The sequence below is a fragment of the Gasterosteus aculeatus genome, chromosome 16 (assembly GCF_964276395.1).
Source record: "Gasterosteus aculeatus chromosome 16, fGasAcu3.hap1.1, whole genome shotgun sequence".
In the NCBI taxonomy this organism is placed as follows: Eukaryota; Metazoa; Chordata; class Actinopteri; order Perciformes; family Gasterosteidae; genus Gasterosteus; species Gasterosteus aculeatus.
Window position 1 is genome coordinate 16,049,154 of NC_135704.1, and position 20,183 is coordinate 16,069,336.

A 20,183-nucleotide genomic window follows, 5' to 3' on the forward strand; every position below is an offset into this window, starting at 1 on the left:
GTTGGCTGGGATGGACTCCAGCCCCCCCGCGACCCTGTGTGCAGGATAAGCGGTTGGACAATGGATGGATGGATGGATGGCTGGCTGCAGCAGAGGACATGGTACGTGAATCAATTTCAGCACATTTGTAGACCCTCTATGACTTTTTAAAGTCAATCAGCTCTTGCAGCCGCAGAGCGTCTCTCCCTTCCTCTCTCATCCTCTCTCATCCTCGCTGTGCCACTCAGGCAGAATGGGGTTACTATGGTTACAGGCATCGGTGTCGCCAGTTCATTTGTCAGGGCTTAACCCTAAACATTTGAGTGTAGGCCCATAGATGATTTTAAATGTGAGCCGATGTGAAACTTGATTTTTTTTAAAAGTAATTTGTTTAATAGGCTCATGACGTACATAGCAGCATGTCAAAATTAATGCCGGTCTTTAAAATAATTGTGTGTGTGGATGGTTGTTAGGCTTGAGTGACTCAAAATTACAGCAAAGCAGCCTCACTATACATTTCTTGTTTAGCCAGCGCAATTCAAGTCTGGAAAATAATCATTTTTTCAGTGCGCTAGGCTTCACGCTTAAATGCTTTAACAATAAAGACGTCTTATGTAAATATGGTTTGTGAGTGCATTAAAGCTTCAACGTAATAAAGTCCAGGTGTGATGCATTGACGTTGACCCAGTAAGTGTACTGTCATGACTTCACCTAGTAAGGATGTGCTTGTAATTGTAAGCTATTATCAGCTGGATCAATACACCTAAAATGTTCTTGGACCTACACCTGGAAATCAAATGCTCGCCCACGGATGTATTTGTGCAGCCGTGTCTGAGCTCCAAACAAAGCCATAGCTGGATATACCTCATTTGACACCACAATGTGTGCATCGCTTTTGTCCCCCATGTCTAATTAGTATTGCTCAGAAATAGAGATTCTCCATCATAATGGGTGTGGGAAAAAGGTTTATTGTGCGCTTGCTGTTTGACTCATTGTGTCCAGACTTGTTGTGATATCTAAAATAATTCTATGCTTCGTCGGCTGCTGCAGGTTATGCCGCAAGTAAAATACGCCTGCTCCTTCTCCCCTACTCTTCTTTGTCTTGTTCTTCTTCAATTCAAAGAGATACTCCTCCTCCTCCTCCTCCTCTGCGGTTTGGCGTTATCTTGCAGCCCAGCATTGGAGAACAAAACGCAGTGCACCCACAATCACAAACAAACACGCAGTCATGCAAATAAGAATTGCTAAGACACAGCACATTCCACCAGCAGGGGATGTGTTTTGGTAATTGTTTTCAATTAGACCGAAACATTTAAGCGCTTCGTTTGTGTTACCGAGCGCTTAAAAAGGCAAGAAGCAAATTAGAGACGTGCTTGAGATTTCAGGTAGGCTGTTTCTATACATTTTAATTTAGTCTGATTCTGCCCTGAGGCGCACACGCAAAACAATCCCAACTCAGCTGTTAAACCTGCAGTGGGATCACATGATCATCATTACCGGGAGATTCCATTTGCTGTCAATCAGGGTCACCGATTGAGGGCAAAAGGAATCTCATGGTGAGATAAGGGGTGACAACACCTTCTAAGTTGGAGATATGAAACATTCAATTGAAATATCGAGAATGTAAATGTGCAATATTCTGAAACATGTAACAGGAAAAGAATACTCCTTCAGTCAGCAAAGGGTTTGTAAAATGGACTTGAAATTAGTCCATTTTGTATTTGTGCGCAGGTTGGGTTATTTCTTCATCTCAAAAAGATTTTGCATAACTTTTAAACGCATTTCCAGAAAACTACAACAATAAGAAATTGATTGATGCCATTCGATTTTCAGCCACAACTGTTATGGAAGTTAGATGAATTGAGGTAAATATTTGGTGGTGCTAAATACAGTCTGGTGCATTAAATGACATTGAATGACAACGCAATACAGTGGCGTCCAAACCGTATCGCCCGTGAGGGAGCTCTCTTTAAATAAAAAAATCCCATCTAAGTTTTGTATTTACTAGGGCGGTCAACATTAACGCACTATTTTTGCGATTAATGTGGTCTAGATTAATGCAACAAAATATTTTAACGTAGTTAACGTTCGTTTGTCTACTTCCGGGACCGGAAATAAACCGGAAGTTGCCGCGGAAGCGAAACGGCCGCTAGCTGCAGTCAGTTACATCAAGATGGAGAGAGCTTTTTTCATTGGAAGTAAAACAAACAGCGGTGCGACATACAGCAGAGAACTGTGCAGAGGAATTACTCCATGTGTCAAACAGAAGAGGGGTGAGTGAAAGCACCTAAAGCACTGCTATGTTAAGCTAGCTGCTAGGCTAAGCTAGCTGCTAGACTACTTCCATTTCAACATCTAACGTTACCCTACGCACAGTCTTCAGAGGACCCCCACTGTGTCCCTAAAAGACCGTGGTTTGAAAACGTCCTGGCTAAATGTGGGGAGATTGTTACGACTTCAAACACAGCCGTTGAATTATGGAGAGTTGAGCGCACAAGGACAGCAGGAAGCGTCGCGAGTTCAACATGTTACACCAGGTGGAATTTTGTCCCCAAGATGATCAAATGTGTGTAGGTTTGTGTTTAAAATAACTTTAACAATTAAACAACCGTGTCTAAAATACACAGTAACTTTTAAGATTTAGTCTTTAGAAGAAAAACAAACATTCATTTTAAACAACATTGTAACTACAACAACATTCATTAATTGAGATAAATTAATTTAAAAATGTGCGATTAATTAATATTTTTCTTTTATTCTATTGACAGCCCTACAGTATTTATTTACAGTATTTACTGTAAATAAAAACCTTCATATGTCACTGATGTTCCCGGTGTCTCCAGGACTCTTGGTTGCCAGCACTTGGTTGCCAGGGCAACCGACATGGCAGAGGAATACGGCCATTAGATCTGGCATATTTTCATAATTTACTCTCTATATTTAAAGCATTTATTTCAACCAAACAAAGATGGCTCATATTTGGAACAATGGAAATGTGCTTGGTGAGATTATTGTAACATTAATTATTAAACCAGTGTAAGAGAAATTTTCGATTATGTGCAAGAATATTTCCATTTATTGATCTGAAGTTTCTTTCGTTAAATGATCAGCGAAATCCCCGCTCGCAAGCAATGCATTCTGGTCCATGTCAGCAGGCCTAGCTGCACAGTAGGAGCATTCAGTATCCTATGTCAGTATAATACGCAGAGGGTTATTAGCCCTTAATGGACAGCCACATGAAAGGTGGCGGGTTAGTTCTTAATTGGGAGAGCTCTCCATAAATCCAAAGCAGCGAAGAATACTCCCGAGAGAGCTGATCCCCCAAAATGAACACAAACATAAACATGTGATTGGACACTTGAGTGAATCAATATGAAGCATTTTGCAAGATATTGTAAAATATATAAGGACACAAGATACACGTACAAAAAGGATTTTAGTACATTTTTCTACCTTTTGATTTAGACGTTATTCATTCATGAAAGTACATGACATGATTTAATACAAAGATATTAGTCACATTCTACCACCATCATCTTCACCTTCATTCAGCACACATCACTTTTCGGGCTTTTGAGACAAACCTTTTGAGGATAATTGAATCTCAGGCCAGATAAGGCATCAAATGGGAAACACAGTATGTAGATGAGTTCATGGAAGGGGAAAATTGTTAAGCAATTTCAGGGATGAGAAAATAGGAAACAGCAGGGGAAAAATCCATCATGCTCACTACAACAGACGGAAGCAGAATAAAAAACTAGTTGCTCTTAGATACTCAGGAAAGAAAGATGTTCCAATCAAAAGACAATCTGAAAAGAAAAGGGGAACTGGATGATGGTGAAAACTTCAAAGTAAACCAGGACCCTCAAGATGGCTTTTCGGGGCGCTATGAACATTTAGCGATTTAGCTACAGGTTGAATAATACATCTCATTCATTTTTGTTTTCTATTCTTTACTTTGTGAGCACAGTAGAAAAAACTACAGTTCCCATGAATATCCGCTAACTCAACGAATGGTTAAAGCATCTTGAGGCTAGCTGTTCTGATTTTCGTTCTTTTGGAATAGAATTGATATATTTTAGTGTTTGGGTTCGCTTGTGGGATTGTTTTGTTCTTGGTTTCGCCATTCACAAAACAGTTTGGAAAATCGCACATTTAGAAATGTTTTTTCCTGAAACTTTCTCCCACTATTAGAAAAAATACCCACGGAGAACATCTGCAGCACCTGCTGCTGGCACAGACTACAATGTGGCTGAAGCAATTCTCTGTAGAGATTTTATATCTACATGTGAGAGTAAAGCTCTCTCTGGTCACATCCAATCCTTTGCATTCATTTGTGGTTTATCATTTGTCATTATATTATTTATTATATTTTTAATTGATTATTTGATTGTTATTTTTTTACCGTTTATTCTTTTCTGTGGAGTTCTTTAGTTCAATTAATTCTATAAACTACCTGATCATTTGAATTGTGTGTATAAAATGAAGAACTGAATTACAAGTGCTACATATTTTGATATTGGTTATCTATTATTTGATGAATTTGCTACGATAATATTGTGGAAATAAATATGATGGCCATTGGTGAACCTTCAAATGCTGCCACCCGCTGCGGTGAGTCATTTAATGGATGTTTGTGATCCAATAATCAGGTAGTACTTTCATACATTAAACATAGCCTGTTTTCCACCTGAGGGCGGAGCTGATGCAAATTCAGGTCACGCCAGGGAGGAAGAGGCACATGCCCAACCCGCACAGAGGCTCGCTCAGTGGCAGTTATCTTTTTGTTGTTGTTTTAAACAAAGAGTCCTTTTTGGTTTTGTCCAAACAGGACCATACCATTTTATTTAAGGATTTATTCTATTTTACTGCAGCCTCTATCTCTCAACGCACAGTTTTTAATAATGACGTTTGTCTTGACATGACTGATGCGTCTAGCAGCTTTAAAGCCAAATCCAAATGAGATCACCTACAGTTTTAAGTTCAGTGCTCATGACCTTAAAAAGGGATTCTGAGGTTTGTAAAGTATTAAATGCTAACTCTTTTGCTCTCCAATCATCACACTGCTTGGCCTTGAATCAACAAGATGTCATCATTCCTCCAGCAGATGAAGTTGGCTGAGTTGTTGTCTTCCCACAGCCTTTTTTAAATATAGAAAGGTCCCTATATTCCATTCTCCATTTATGTCTTTGGGGGTTTGAACTTGTTTTATTATTTAATACTGTATGTGGATTTGTTGGGCTGACAGATTGTAACCTGTGGGCACAAACTATCCATTATTTACGCTGTGAGCAGATTTATCTGGTAGTGATGACAATAATGTTTTCTTTTCTTGGGACTTAAACTTAAAAAAAGTTCTCCAATATTCTCCTTTATTTTATGATTATTTAAGTGTGAGCACAATACACACAGTTTCTTTTCATCGAGCTTCTATCAAAGTATATGCATTTTGCGTGTTTTGAAGATCTGTCGTAACCTTGAAAGGACGCTTTCCCGATGCTTATAATAGGCGCTTAGCCTATTATCTCGTTTACGATATCGTTTAAGAGGGATGTTGCCAGAGATACTCTTGACTCTAATCACTGATATGGTAAAATGATGTGTCTTTGTATAAAAAGTCAGCATTATCATTGTGCCGCTCAATTTGAAGAATTGATTTCAAGTTGCCATAAAAGTGAAAAGCTTTTTGTTCACGCTGAGAATGAAGAGAGGCTTTCATGATCCTGTTTTCCGGTTGCAGCCATTAGGCAACTTCAACTGGAGTTAATGTTCCATTCATTTGTGAAATGTATAACCTATCTTTTGCTTTGATTCAGAATCTTTTCCGGCCATGTATGCTTACCATATATTGAATTTGACTCAGTTTTTTCCTTTACTCGCCACATACTGTAGTTTCTTTTTACAAATAAACAAGAAAAATATTTTAAAAAAGGTAACGCAAAAAGTAAAAACATTTGAGAGAATAAACTTTTAACAACTATAGACGTTGCTGTACATCATGTGAAAATGAATCAGAAGTTAGTTTTATTTAAATCTTTTTCGAATCTTTCAAATGGATTTCTTACAGTCACGACATGTTGAATTTAAAATTGCCTCCAAAGGTCTCATTGCTTGTTCGACTTTCTAATTCTAAAACGTTTGCTGTGGAGCCGCACTGTATAATGACTTTTGACCTTAAGTTATGATTGCTTTTGGGCATTTGGTGCCAGCAAATGAAGATTTAAGGCATAACACTGAAATAACAACACATTTTAAAGTTGTTAAGAAAAAATTACCTTTATTTAGAGTCCAGTTTTTGGCCATCTGACAGATGGAAATAAATATTCAACCTCCTCTTAGCTCTTATCCGGTTACGTCCTGATGAATATTTGTGTCTCTCTCCGAAAACTGTAGCGTTTTTCTGCTGAAAACAGCTGCAGGCTCAAAGTATTTTCTGCACACAAGACAATAGAATGGAAATAATTTGATTAACCCTAGAGTATTACCAAATTTGTTAGGAATTGTCATAATAACCCTTACCCAAGTGATTAAAAGGATACAATGATGATTTATTGTGATTTATTGTGATTATGCAACACAGGGATGCACAACAAAACATTTCACAAAACATGCAAACGCAACTTCTTGGTGAACCCGAAGAAAAAACAATGGATTCCCAAAGGATAAATTAGTCTTATTAAATGATATTGAGATCTAAGTATTGACTTACTTAGCTGCCAGCATCATTTAAATGTGTTCAGAATGTTCATACTAAACAGGGGCGAATGTGTTTGCGTTCGGTTTATTTCATCAGTTTTCAATCATTATAGTTATGTATTTAAGAATATTTTTTCATTAAACAAATAATTAAGAGAATATGATCGTATCTAATGAAAGGTTTGTGTGCAGATGTTTTGCCTTTGATGGTGGGTTAACATATTTGGCATTTATATTACCTAAGAAATGCAGTTAACACAGTCAAGGCGTTGGTTCTGCAAACTGATTTAATATGCAGAGATTCTAAGACGCTCCTTATGAGACTTTGATCTCAAAGCTGTTTGATATGCAATCTCCCATTGAACTTCAAAGATGTGTGCAAACATCTCAAATAAATCTCCTGTATTACATTTTGTCAAGCGCAGCATTAAATGTAAAACGGTATTTTTTGTGCCACTGAAACCGAGATACTACGAAGACATCTTTATTTGTGAATCTCGGAAGCACAATAGAAGTCCTCAAAGGGTCAAACAATGTGACCGTAGTGAGAAATACGTAAATGCTGAACAACAACAACCATGAATACAAACAAACATGGCTCTGAAGAAATAATAATAGAGATAATAATAGAGATATGACACCATAGAACTTTTCTAAAGGTCACTGTGCTGTAGCTAAAGCAAGCTGCACGGACTCCCAATTAAGAGCTGGTAATATCTCACAGAACATTTAGTACATCCTCAAAAGAACCTGGTCATCAACACTTTACCGCGAATGTGCTCAGACTTCTTTCTCGTGCTCATTTTCACGGTGTACATTCGAAAGAGGCAGGGAGATTAGATCAGAGGAAACGTGAGCCGAGTGTAACGGTCACTGATGTATCGCTTTTTACAAGAAAATGAGCGGCTTCATCACCGCAATCAATCTCTCTGGTCCGAAACCAAAAAGCATGTGCAATCCAAAAAGGTCGAGAGGTTTTATGTGTGCAGACTTATGGTTTGCACATGATGAGTGCAGTTTGGGTTTGTGAGCCCCTTTAAAAATAGAAACCCTTGCCTCTCTTATCAAATACAGTGCATCCGGAAAGTATTCTCAGCGCTTCACTTTTCCCACATAATTTGTCATTATGGGTTGTTGTGTGTAGAATGTTGAGGAAAATAATGAATTTAAGCCGTTTTGGAATAAATCTGTAACATTACAAAATGTGGAAAAAGTGAAGCGCTGTGAATACTTTCCGGATGCACTGTAGGTATATAAATAACTGGACTGGGCTGGAGGCACATTGGTAAGTGTTTACCTTTAAGAACATGGCTGAGAGGATTAAAAGCCTGTATTTGTTAGGGATTTAAGAAAGAAGTGAGGCCTCCTTCGAGGGCTTTCTGAACCCTTAACATATCTGATCATAAATGTCATAACAATCCACACCGAACGTATACTCAAGGGTGCTGGAGATGAAGTGCATGTCTGTTTCAATTAATCTATTAATATAGCACAAAATAATAAGTGCATTTCCCTTTTCTTCAAATAACCTGCACATAAATGTTATTCTTTTGAGTGATAAATCTAAGGGTCACCAAACTTCTAGCTCGCTGCAGATAATTCTTTACAGTCCGGTTAAAAAGGGACAGATTATCTTTTGTTCTCGTATTGATGCCTTCTATTTTTTACGTTTGACATTTTGTGAATTCGGGCCGAGGTCCACTGCTTAGCTCTCGCCTCTGCAGAGCACCATCAAAGTTCTCGGCTAATCCTGTGCCTGGTACCTCAGGAGGTGTCTGTAGAGATGTTATCAGAGGGTTGTACAACTGTGTCGTTAGTTGTGCAGAATGGTGTGCATTTGAAAGGTGGATGTACACTGTGCATTGCAACTCAAACAAGATGAAACATCCTATACAATTATTACAAAAAGATCACATATGAACGGAAGGTAAAAAGGAACAAATATAAAACCGTGGGAGGCTGGTAGATGCAGACAATGTGGTGTACAGTTTCAGCCATGAGGGAAATTGGCTTGCGGAATTCCTCAAAACCAACTGCCATTTGTGCTAGAAAAGCTTCTGATTGTCTGACAGCCAGCTCTTTAAATGTAAACAAATCAATTTAGGGCTAAAATCAGGCAAAATCCACGCGGTTTTAACCTCGTACAACCTCGTTGTTTTTTTACCCATTTTCTGCAGGGTAAGGTTATTTATTTTGTGTGTGAATACATTATTTCCGGACTCAAATACAATAATTCTGTAAAAGACATGCATTTATCCATTCTCATATCTTTCTCCCTTGGATAGATTGTTACCCAGATCAAATCCAAAAGGTAACTTAGTAACGATGGATATACATCCCCGAGGCTCACGCTCTCTGAGCTGCTTCCAACATTGGGATTTCTGGCCGTATGCCGCCAGCAGCAACATCGACATAAACCTCCTTTGGGCTGCAACAGATGGGCACCTCAGGGTCTCCCTAATGTGGCTACAGTCAGCAAAAAATACATAGCACATGCTGTGAGTTTTTATTAAACATTCATTTTTCTCACAGCTGTTATTTAGGACCAATAAATTAAATCACTCGTTTATATATATATGAAGAAAATGAATCGTATCATTATCACAGCAGGAAAAGTACAAGTGTTACTAGTAGCATTAGATATTTATCTGCGGCAACGTACCAGGACCTTAACACAGAAGCAGCTAAATGTCTGCAGTGGAAAAAGGCCTTTTGTCCTACAAAGGCAATTAATAACAGAGCAGCACTGCTTCCAAGACTTACGATTTTTGATTATGTTGATCATTGTGTTTATTTCACAACATGGTTTTTGGAATCTTTTGGTCACAGCTAAATAGAATTGCTTTAAATTCTACTCGGCAGCCTGTACATGGTAAACTCCTGATTGCATCGTAATATTTCACATGATTAATATGCATTGATTTTTGATGTTTGGCCTTCACTGCAGTACATTTTTGTTCTAAATCATCCGTCTGCAGGGGAAACATTGGATGTTAATTCCTTCCATCTTCCTCCAGTCTTTGGGCTTAGGTCTTTGTCTTAGCTTAATATTTAGCATTAAAAAAAACATCAGTGGTATTGACCTTCAAAAATTGACTTTTGACAAAAAAAAACATATTTCTGTTGAATTATTTGTTTACAATTACAGCCAGCTGTTTTCCAAACCAGTTTTCCTATTTTAATTTCCATAAATGTTTGATACAAACCAGAATGTGATCCCTCCAGACAAAGTTACATTGAATCAAACTGAATAAAAATAAAGCAGATTAATTCTCATTGTTGAAGTTGATTTCATTACTTTGAAGGTTCTGGCATAACCTGGAGGATAAAAGTAAAAAATACAGTTTGAAGATAATGAAATCACGCAGTGTGGACTTTTAACAAGTAACTTCTGTTCATCTTCTGAGTGAGGTCCTGCGGGTCGACACAGCTGAGAAGAGAATAGAAGAGCTGATCTTTCAGAGCTTCATGCTCTGAGCCTGCTGTAGAGAAAGCTGCGTGTGGTGGCCTCCCAGAATGCTTCACTGCCCTTTGAAAATGTAAATCATTTATGATTTTGCTCAATCGTGTCTACAATGTTACTGGTATCAGTTAATAACTGGTGGCATTCCCTTTATACCATTTACAAAGTTTTGTGTGTCTTTGTCTCACTGACCAAGCTTTGCAATGTAAAACTTTAGGAAGCAAATTTATGAATCTCTTCATTTACTTTTTTCTCAAATGTTATACAATACATTTGAAAAGTCTACATTCTGCATATGTTAACATATGTAATGTTTCATAATGTGTGCAGAGTGTTCACTCATGGATGATATCTCAGAGAAAAAAATAGGTATAACTTAAGCCCATTTATGGAGTTCAATTTATCAACAAAGAAAAACATAATGAGGTTTGCTTCTGGGAAAATACGTTTGAATAATATAATACCTTGGACAGATGAGATAAAGGGTGTAGTGCACTCTAATTTGCAGCCAAGTAGTTTAGAATGTGGACTGAAAACCCTGAAAACCCTGCATGCTTCTTAAAAGGACTATTGAAGTCAGTCAGGCTGAGCCGAGTAGACGTTAGCTTGGAAAAGGGCTTCAGCTCCGTATCGCATCCACCTCACCATATTATGACAGCAAAATGTCCCTGTATATCCCCAATCCACAGCAGGAACACACTGGTAGCTGAGGTTGAGAAAGCTCTGAGCGCTGACTTTGTTATTCTGTTTGATGTAAAATCAGAACAAACAAAAAAAGTAAAGAAATACCCAGTTACGTTAACGTATCATATGTTCCCAATGCGGCCCTTTTTCCGGATATACAGGTAGTCATTTGAGTCCCAGATGACTGAGGCCGTGCCACCTGCCCCCCCTTCCCCCTCTGTGTTTTCTGTAATCCGACCTGATCTCCCCCAAAACTCCCTCCTGACTGTGCTTCTCCACAGAACATTTCATCTGCTCTGGTCTTCCAGCCACTCTTGGCCAGATTTTTGTAAAACCTCAGTGGCACCAGGGGCGTTTCTAGGACGCTAAGAAAGTGGGGGCTTAGCCCCGTTGGGAGCCGTATGGCTGTGGCGCACGGCAATGTTTTTTGGGGCCTGTTCGGAGGCCGCGGACCCTAACTGGTGCAGAGCTGTTTTTTTCATTGCCATGAAAAAAATGTTATTTCATCATGAATTGGTTTATCTTGGCAAGTTTTTTTTGATTTGTAATACATTTTGACCCCATGTTCTAATGTTTAAAAGCAAAGGAATGATTTCGCTAAATGTTAAACTCAGAGTTGATTTTACAGGATGTTGTTTTGAAAGAAATTTCCAAGAGTGATGCTTTCAGTGTGTTTTCAAATAGGCCATTAGCTAAAGACATGCAATAGTTAAAGATCATATTTAATTTCTCATTTACAGAGGCCTCAACTCGACTAATGAACTCCTTAATCGAATGATCCAAATATCAACTTCAAACATTATATTTCATAAGTCACCTTGATAATACAAAATAAAACATGAGCGGTTGATGCCTCGTGTTACATGTTCCTTATTTATTGATAGAAAATGTTTACTTGATTAATGTTTGTTTATCTGACTGTGAACACTTCCATGTGAATATGTTGGATAAAAGGGGTCCGGCGGGAGCAGCCGAGTCCACGCTGCTTCAATGTCTTTGTTAAAATAATTTCCTCTAAACACAGTTAAATTACATTTTCACATCTACCTGCACAAAGAAAACAGAAAAAAATGGGGAATGTTATATTGGACTAGATGAATTTTGGTATGGTATTGTCAGGTTGGAACCTACCTGCTTTTACATTTGAATTTAAAATGACGGGCTGAATGGTTGGCTGAGGAAAGATGTTTCCCAGCCCGATACTAAACCAAACACTATGAAGGACTCTTGAATAATAATAATGTTCTGAGTTGCAATATGTGTGTCACTGGTATATTCAGCCGCTGCTGTGAACATGCTTGGATGGGCATATTTTCTACAACTCGCTGCTCTCCAAATGAGAAGAAGCACACATAGAAACACTTAGTGGGGACCACATTATGTTCCTCTTGCTTATGTTCATCTTTGAATCTCTTGATGTAGAAGTGGATATTTGTTCACATAACATTAAATATTGAAAGACATTGGTCTAACTTCCATCTTGCTTACAGATATCATTTAATAGAAATGTATCTTTAAAATTTCAACGAACATGGTGGAACTCCAGCAGAACAGCAAATTATATGTGTGATCGTGACTCGTGGTAGAATTATAGTTTGTGTGATATAAGTAATATGATTAACTATTCTTAGAACAGCATCTGTAATTAAACCAGGGGTCACAAACTCCGGCCCGCGGGCCACATCCGACCGTCTGCGCCGCCACCTGTCGACCCCCCACCCCCCCTTGACCGTAAATCTGGCCCACGTTCGGTCGAAGTGGGCTGCATCTGGCCCGAACCTGAAATGAGTTTGAGACCCCTGAATTAAACACATTGTGTATGTTGTAAGCCATTAAATACTGTACACATGACATCCATCCATAATGTAATGTTCAGCCTGGGGGTGCTCAAACTTTCCTCGATTTATTTCATATTGTTTACGAGTAAAGGATGTCCTATGTGCACAGATAGGAAAGCCATGCGCGGCAACCATTTGATTTAGATATAAAATGACTTAAATATAGTGGTTAAGATTTTATCAAATGTGATGATTTAAGATGTCTTATTACTAGGTGATAATGGTGATAACGGCAAAGGTTTGTTCATTGAATGTTATGTGATGAAGCTTAGGGACTGGTCAGAGAGAGAGAGGAAAGTCAGGTTCGGTTCCTGAATTGACTCACAGAGGAAAGCAACAACGACTCACGTGGGAGGAGCTACGTTTCGATGTGCAGCCAATCACATACGGCCGCAACACAAAGGACGCGCCCCTCAAGTTTTGAAAAAATGAACTGGGAAGAGGACAGTTGGATGCCTCCTGAGAACCATTATTGATGGTCATATTAGACAAGCAATGGAGGATTCTCTATTCTGCAGAATATGAATTATTCATAAGGTATTTCACTTTGTAACTGTATTGGCTTCTGTTAGGTATTAAATCCTTTTTGATTTTTAAACTCGAGCCAGGTGATTCTTTTTTTCACCTCTGGATGAGGTGAAGGGAAAAGAGAGCTGAGCCTTTGCTCTGCTAGTAGACCCCACAAAAGCCACAACAATATCCTTCACTGACTATTAAATGTCTTTCATTCTCTACCGTGACAACTTGAAACCCCCTTTGTATGCTATGAAGTCTCAAGCCAAATTATCAAATTGATCAAACTTAACAAAGGTTCTCAGAAGACACTTTCCAACTTGTTTTCCCCCCGCAGAGTTTTATTTATTCTAAACTTGCATCAGTCAGTCCATAAAAGCTACTACTCACCCTTCTTGGTAAATAAGAGATAATAACATGCTGATGAATGACGTGCCCACCTCTGGTACTCAGCTTGTTATTAAGTTTTCCCTTTAATAAATGTAAGAGCCACATCACGGCGATGGTGACGTCATCAAACCAGTCATCAAATCAGTCACCGGTACTGACATTGGAAGCCCTGGGGGGAGACAATGACCAGAATTGTGGAAAAATACCTGTAATAAACCAAATGTACACAAAAAACAGACAAGCACGGATCGTCATCATGTGAGCGGGCAGCCGAGAGTCTATACGGATATTTAATAGAGCAGCAACAAGGCAACATCACAGACCATCAATGTGACCTCTTTTTTCTCTCTCTTTTTCAACGCTTTCATAAGTTTCTATGTGTGTCCTTTTTCATTTGCTCTGCATAGCTGACAGCTTTGCAGATACATTCACACTTTGACTTATGATGAAATCAGCAGATTTAATGCATGATTTATAACCAGTATCATCCTTGTCTTAGGTTGAATGTGTTTGCATATTTTAGATGCATAAGCATTCACTATTGTGGTTTGCTGAAACATGTTCCATCTAAACATCTGAATGTACTTTTTGAAACTAGGATTTAGCTTTACTACGTGAGGTGGAAGACTTACAGGTACAATAGTGTACATCGCTGTGGCTTTGGTCATTGGTCCATGTATGGTTTCAGGGTGGAAACAATCAGACTGGCCTCTACCGGATGTCCAACACGTGACTTCCCTCAGACCAGTTATGTTTGCCTGTTACCCCATGCATGCTGGTAGACTGCTGTGCCCAGAGACCCTGAACAGGATGAGTTGGAGAATTAATGGATAGTCCACTTTTCCCATCTGTTAAATGCATGAGTCAATGTTCACCTTAAAATGGATATTATTATTAAGATTTTAAGATTTATTTTTTTCCTCCATAAATGTTCTGATAGGCAATCATTCTTGGCAAATGATAGTCTGTAGTGAGTCAATATCAGATATCCATAGCTTCCTTGAAAAGGAAATGGAGATTCCTCGCATTTTCATCCAAGCTGAATCTCTTTATGAGACATTTGTGGGGGTTTGAGTCCTGAGTTCAGCAAATACAGGAAAGAGTTATTATTGTTGGGATGAGATACTTCACCACTAATAGTTCTGGTAGCAAACTGCGGTTCTGAGCCGATACAAAGTGTTAATTCCTAGGGCTGTCAACATAAACACGTTAATCTATGCAATTAATGTGGCTGAAATTAATGCGACAAAATATTTTAACTTATCTTTGTTTACTTGCGGTTTACTTCCGAAAGCAGACCGCGGACACAAAACGGCCGCTAGCTGCAGTTACATTGGAGAAAGCAAGACGGTAGGTCAAGATGGGGGGGGGGGCTTTTTGCATTGGAAGTAAATTAAAAAGAGGCGCGACATACAGCGGAACTGTGCAGAGTAATTACGCCAACAGAAGAGGAGTGAGTGGCAGACAGACCACTTAGAGCACCGCTAGGCTAAGCTAGCTGGAAGAGTTGCTAGTTCAATTCAGGTTCCTCCAAGCGCACCATGTGCCTCCAAGATGATCAAATGTGTGTAGTTTTGTGTTTAAAATAACATTAACAATTTAACAGTGTCCAAAATACACCTTTTCTAAAGTGACTTGTAAGTTTTAGTCTTTAAAATAAATAAAAAACATTCATTAAAAACAACATTGTAACAACAACATTCATTTATCGCCATTAATCAAGATTAATGAATTTCAAAATGTGCGATTAATTAGTTAATTTTTTTTAATCTACTGACAACCCTAGTAATTCATCAAAGTTATTCAACAGCGTGACTTACCAAAGTGTAAAACAGAATATTAACCAAACCAGAGGGTAAAGTCTGTTTCTTGTGACTTGCTAGAGTCTCACAGTGTCCACCAGCTCTGACCTGCTGTCGTCTGCTTGACAAGTTTGAATTGTTGATATCTAAACCATTCAGCCAAAAGCGAGATTCTTAAGGTGGAACATACTACTTTTCGACAAATTGTTTTTTAAGTTCAGTAAACACGTTAAGGTTTCCCAGCTGTCACAATGAATAAAGATAAATTACACGCAGGAAAAGTTAAATGTTCCATTTACCTTCAGCGAGCTCAAGAGGGTTCTAGCAGGAAAAAGGATGCAATTTAATATTTCAATCAGCAGAGACTTGATTCAAATTAAACATAAATGTATTAGACATGAATAAACATGAATTGTACAAAGTCTTTGCCAGCTGTACTTCATGACGTAGAATAACCAAGGGATAGGGATGTTGAGATACTTTTTCCCCTCCAGACAATGGTGACAATTACTACTGACAGGTAGAGAGTTTTTAAGGTTTGAAAGCAGCAATGCGATTGGCTTAAAGAAGCTGTGCAGTTTCTGGTTGGTTGACTCAAAGTCAACGCCCACAATCAGCTTTGAGACTAAGCTGAGGGAGAGAGAAAGAATGACACATGATTAATGAAGAGGATTACAAACATAGTCTTCCTGAACAAACTTTTGCCACAACTTCGTACAATTTTAAAGCAATTGGGAGAAGAATGACTCATAAGCTATTGGAATTTTGATGAAGTCATCAGATGTGGGATGTACAGGAAATACCAGAAAAGTTGAAGACAGCAGTCATAAAAACAAGGTAAGCCAAGATGTGATTGTTTGATCTGGCTTTACTGAGATCAGAGTGGAGAGTTAAAACGTTGGGTGAATTCATTAAATAATCATTGCCACGCATAAAAAAAGCAAAAGAAACCTATACAGCAGCTGATGTGACAGGAGCTGCTTTTGTAGTCCAGGGGCTGATTGTGGAACTTTAAAGAAGAGCCTCCTACTGTGTGCTAATTTGATAGTAGCTGAGTGGATTAAGCAGATTCAACCTTGTCAAATACTAATATGCTATATTATTTAATACAGTATATTGGGTTGTGTGTACCTACGGAGAGAAAAAAGAAGAGGTAGTGAAGTTTCTTTCTTTTATCATTTCCAGCAAAATCATTTGGGCAAGCAGTTAAAGTAAACAAACTGTTAAAAGAAAATAATCTAAATGAAGAAAAGAGTACTGCTTGTAAAAATTAAATTGAGAGTGAGAAAAGAAATAGAAGATGGTAGTCAGTTTTTGTCTTTGTTTTGTTGGATCAGTCTGTCCAGATATGTTCGGTTCAAGTTAAGTAATCATAGCCTATTATTTCTCCAATAAGTGAGAAATAAAGATTTGTTGTGATCAACAAACTAACTGTTAAACAATTTGGGAATATTGTTGTGAAAAAAGTTCAATTCAAGAATTGAGCCAAAGTAAATGAGGAAAACTATGAAGGCCATTGAGGGATATTTCAAATATTATCGAAGCCCCTTAATGATACATCTGCTCATAATTCCATATAAAGTTAATGTAATTAAATTAAACTATTGTTTCTCATATGGACACATTTTTTCTAATTCTAACTTGCAACAGATGTGCGTGGCTTTGGATGTTTTCTCCCGCTTCAAATTGCAAACCCATAGCCCATCATCATACTTAACTATAGAATCCCCGGGCACTAGGACCTTGGGGAGGCTGCTGGGCTGTTATCATGTTACTGAATGCAAGCAAATCTGCAGAGCAAAATCCCAATCTTTCTAAAACATTGGATATCCGCGGCCCAGAAGAAGCCCATGAATTGCCGCCCGCTAAAGGCGCAGACATACCGCTCAAACAGGGAAAAGTCCTCCCGCCCCCCCACCTTTCGTTGAATCCTATAAACGCCCCATGGTACATATGTGCATTCATTATTATCTTGGAAATAGCAGCAGTGTTGAGATATGTAATTTTCCCGAGATTCTGCCTGAATCCATTGCTGATGTGCACTACGTTGCCTGTGTACATGGTGGATCCCAAGGGCGTCAAAGAATAAGCGATGCATGAACAATGTTCTACTCATTTTATGTGCTTATCCAAAACTAATAGTAACATAAATATCATTCAGTGCAGAACAAGTTAAGAAAGAAGGCCAACACAAAAGTGTCCTGGTGTTGACTGGCACCGTGTGGTTATAGTAAAGCAGTGCATGTGGTTACCATAAACCCTCTTCATTTTTTGTAAGGGGTTTTACTCTCATCTTGTTCAAGTATTTGCCTCATGACTTCTCCACCAGTTCAGGGATCTGGCCTCACAAGAAAGACTTGGATACAATGGTGTGCACAAGATATAGCGTTTCCAATATTTCATCAGTTACAAATAAGAAACAGTAAAATAGGTAAAACATATTTTTATGTTTTTTATTTTTATTTATTTATGTTATAGCTTTTTTCTAGATAGATTAGAATTAAAATAGATAATTTACTCCTCTGGATGAAGTAATAATGAGGAAACGACTCACTGCACCACTTACTACATTTTGATACTTCTTTTTATTTCTCTCATCTGTACGTTGTTCTGTATTGTGCTGGGTTCCCCTCCAATGATTTATAAAGGCTTATCGCATCGGATCTCAGGCTTATTTTAGTGCTACAACAAACTTCAGTAATACACTAGAAGACAGCGGCCGTGTGACTGAAATCAAACTGAAAAATGGATACATTTTGTAAGTGTAAGATTCTCTTTTTGTTTGTTTTGGAAAAAAACTTTAAATGTTCAAAGTATAGATCTATCTATAATATGACACAAAACGATGACAGTCATCAGTGTAAAGACACTACAGTACACCATTCTGCAGAAGAGATTCTTAAGGTGATCATAAATTCTCCTCACTTTTAGTCCATAAATGATTGGATTAAAAAGAGGTTTACTTTCATATGCGCCGCCTGCAAAGCGACGTCACATTTTTACAGAGACATGTAATTTGTGTTTTGCTGACCAGCTATTGAACCGGGAAGTCCGAATCTGTGAATATCTTGTCAACCCTACCGAACTCAGACGCCATCGCACGGATGCTGCGCTGCCTTCAAGTATTTGTGAAAGTGCGAAACTTCAGAGATGCATGTGTGGTTATTGAATGGTACAATCTCAGATAGTTTAGCACTCTTATTCTGCAATTCATGGCAAGCAGGAAACAAAAGATTTGAAAGTTGAAAATATAACATTTGAATCTGAAAATATCAAATCTGCAACCGAAAAATATAATACAGTGAATATCAAAAAATATATATAAGTGAAGTGAATAATGAAACTTATTTTTAATTGTGAATACATTATTGTATTGTTCAGTGTGCGGGAGTGTGCGGGACAGGCAGAGGGATCACCGGAACCCACAAGGAGGTGGGAGGGAGAGGACCTGGGGACGAAAGTCAGGCAACCGGTGTTCTATCATGAGCATGCGTGCGCATGCGCCGAGTCGATTTTCCAAGTTTCCTTGACACGCCAATAATATTTTGCAAGCCTGTCGAATTATTCCAATTATTTGCTCTTTTGGCCAAGTTAAAAAGTACATTGAGCATGTAGATTGTACAATGACCGCTCTCTTGAAATTAAATATTAAATAATTGCATGGATTGTTGCCTCCGTCTACTATGTTGTATTATCCGTAGTCCGTTTTCCATTTGCAGAAACACGGTGAGAAACATCCACCAAAACCCCCTTTCTTTGCGCTTTTGGCTTATTTAAGATAAATAGCATATAGCTTAGATTGCACACTGGTTTAGCTCTTGAAGTTAAATTTGGAATAGTTGCATGTAGCTTACTGTATCGCAGGGACATGCACATGATTCTAGAGGGGCTCACAGCGCGCAAACATACTGCCCAATTTTTTTCAGGTAGTAATAACATGTAGATTAATGAGTGATACAGTTGCTATTTCTTTTGTGTCAACAAATTATTGTAAACATGATTTTGTTCACATTATTATAATAAAGCACTGGTTTCAACAGAGGTAGAAAACCATATAGGGTGGCATGAATCGATAGACAGAGCCATCGATTTATGCAGCGGTAGCAATTCTCGACAAAGCAACACCGGCAGGTCCCCAGGGGACGTCCCGGAGGGCGGTCGAGGAACTTGCAAAATACAACAAAACTCACTTTGTGTGGTTTTTATATATACACAACGTGATGATGCCGATATATAAAGTCTCATTCACCTCTGTTTCTTCCTGCACCGTGATGCCCATTTCTGAACCACGTTTTGGATGAAGAAGCACTGATATTGAGTGATACAGATCAGACCAGCGTGAAGCACCTCACCATCCCACACATGCTCCGTATGGCGCGGCATATCTTTATATGCCGAACCCGTAAATAAAGGCACTATTTGCCGTACTGTCAGAAGTGTGTGTTTGGCGCTGAAGTCCATCTTTATTACCTTCCCTGGCCCCAGAAGAATGTGTCACATCAAAGAAGATTTCCACAAGACGGTCCACATATTCCGTGTAAATGGGTGATTGTGTTTGATGTTGTGAGATGCATGTAATGGTAAAATATGTTAAAACATTGTCTTGTGCTAAACCCGGGTCTCAAGTGTCCGTATTTGACCCTGACGTGCAAAGAGCAGCATGATACAAAATGTTAGTTTGCAGCTGTGTCCTGCACAGCTGCACAAAACCAGCACAGTTAGCACATAAACACATATATAACACCAACACATAGAAAAATCATATTAAAAGCCAATAAAACAGTCTACAACTTTCCTAGCAAGTACATGTTTTTAAAA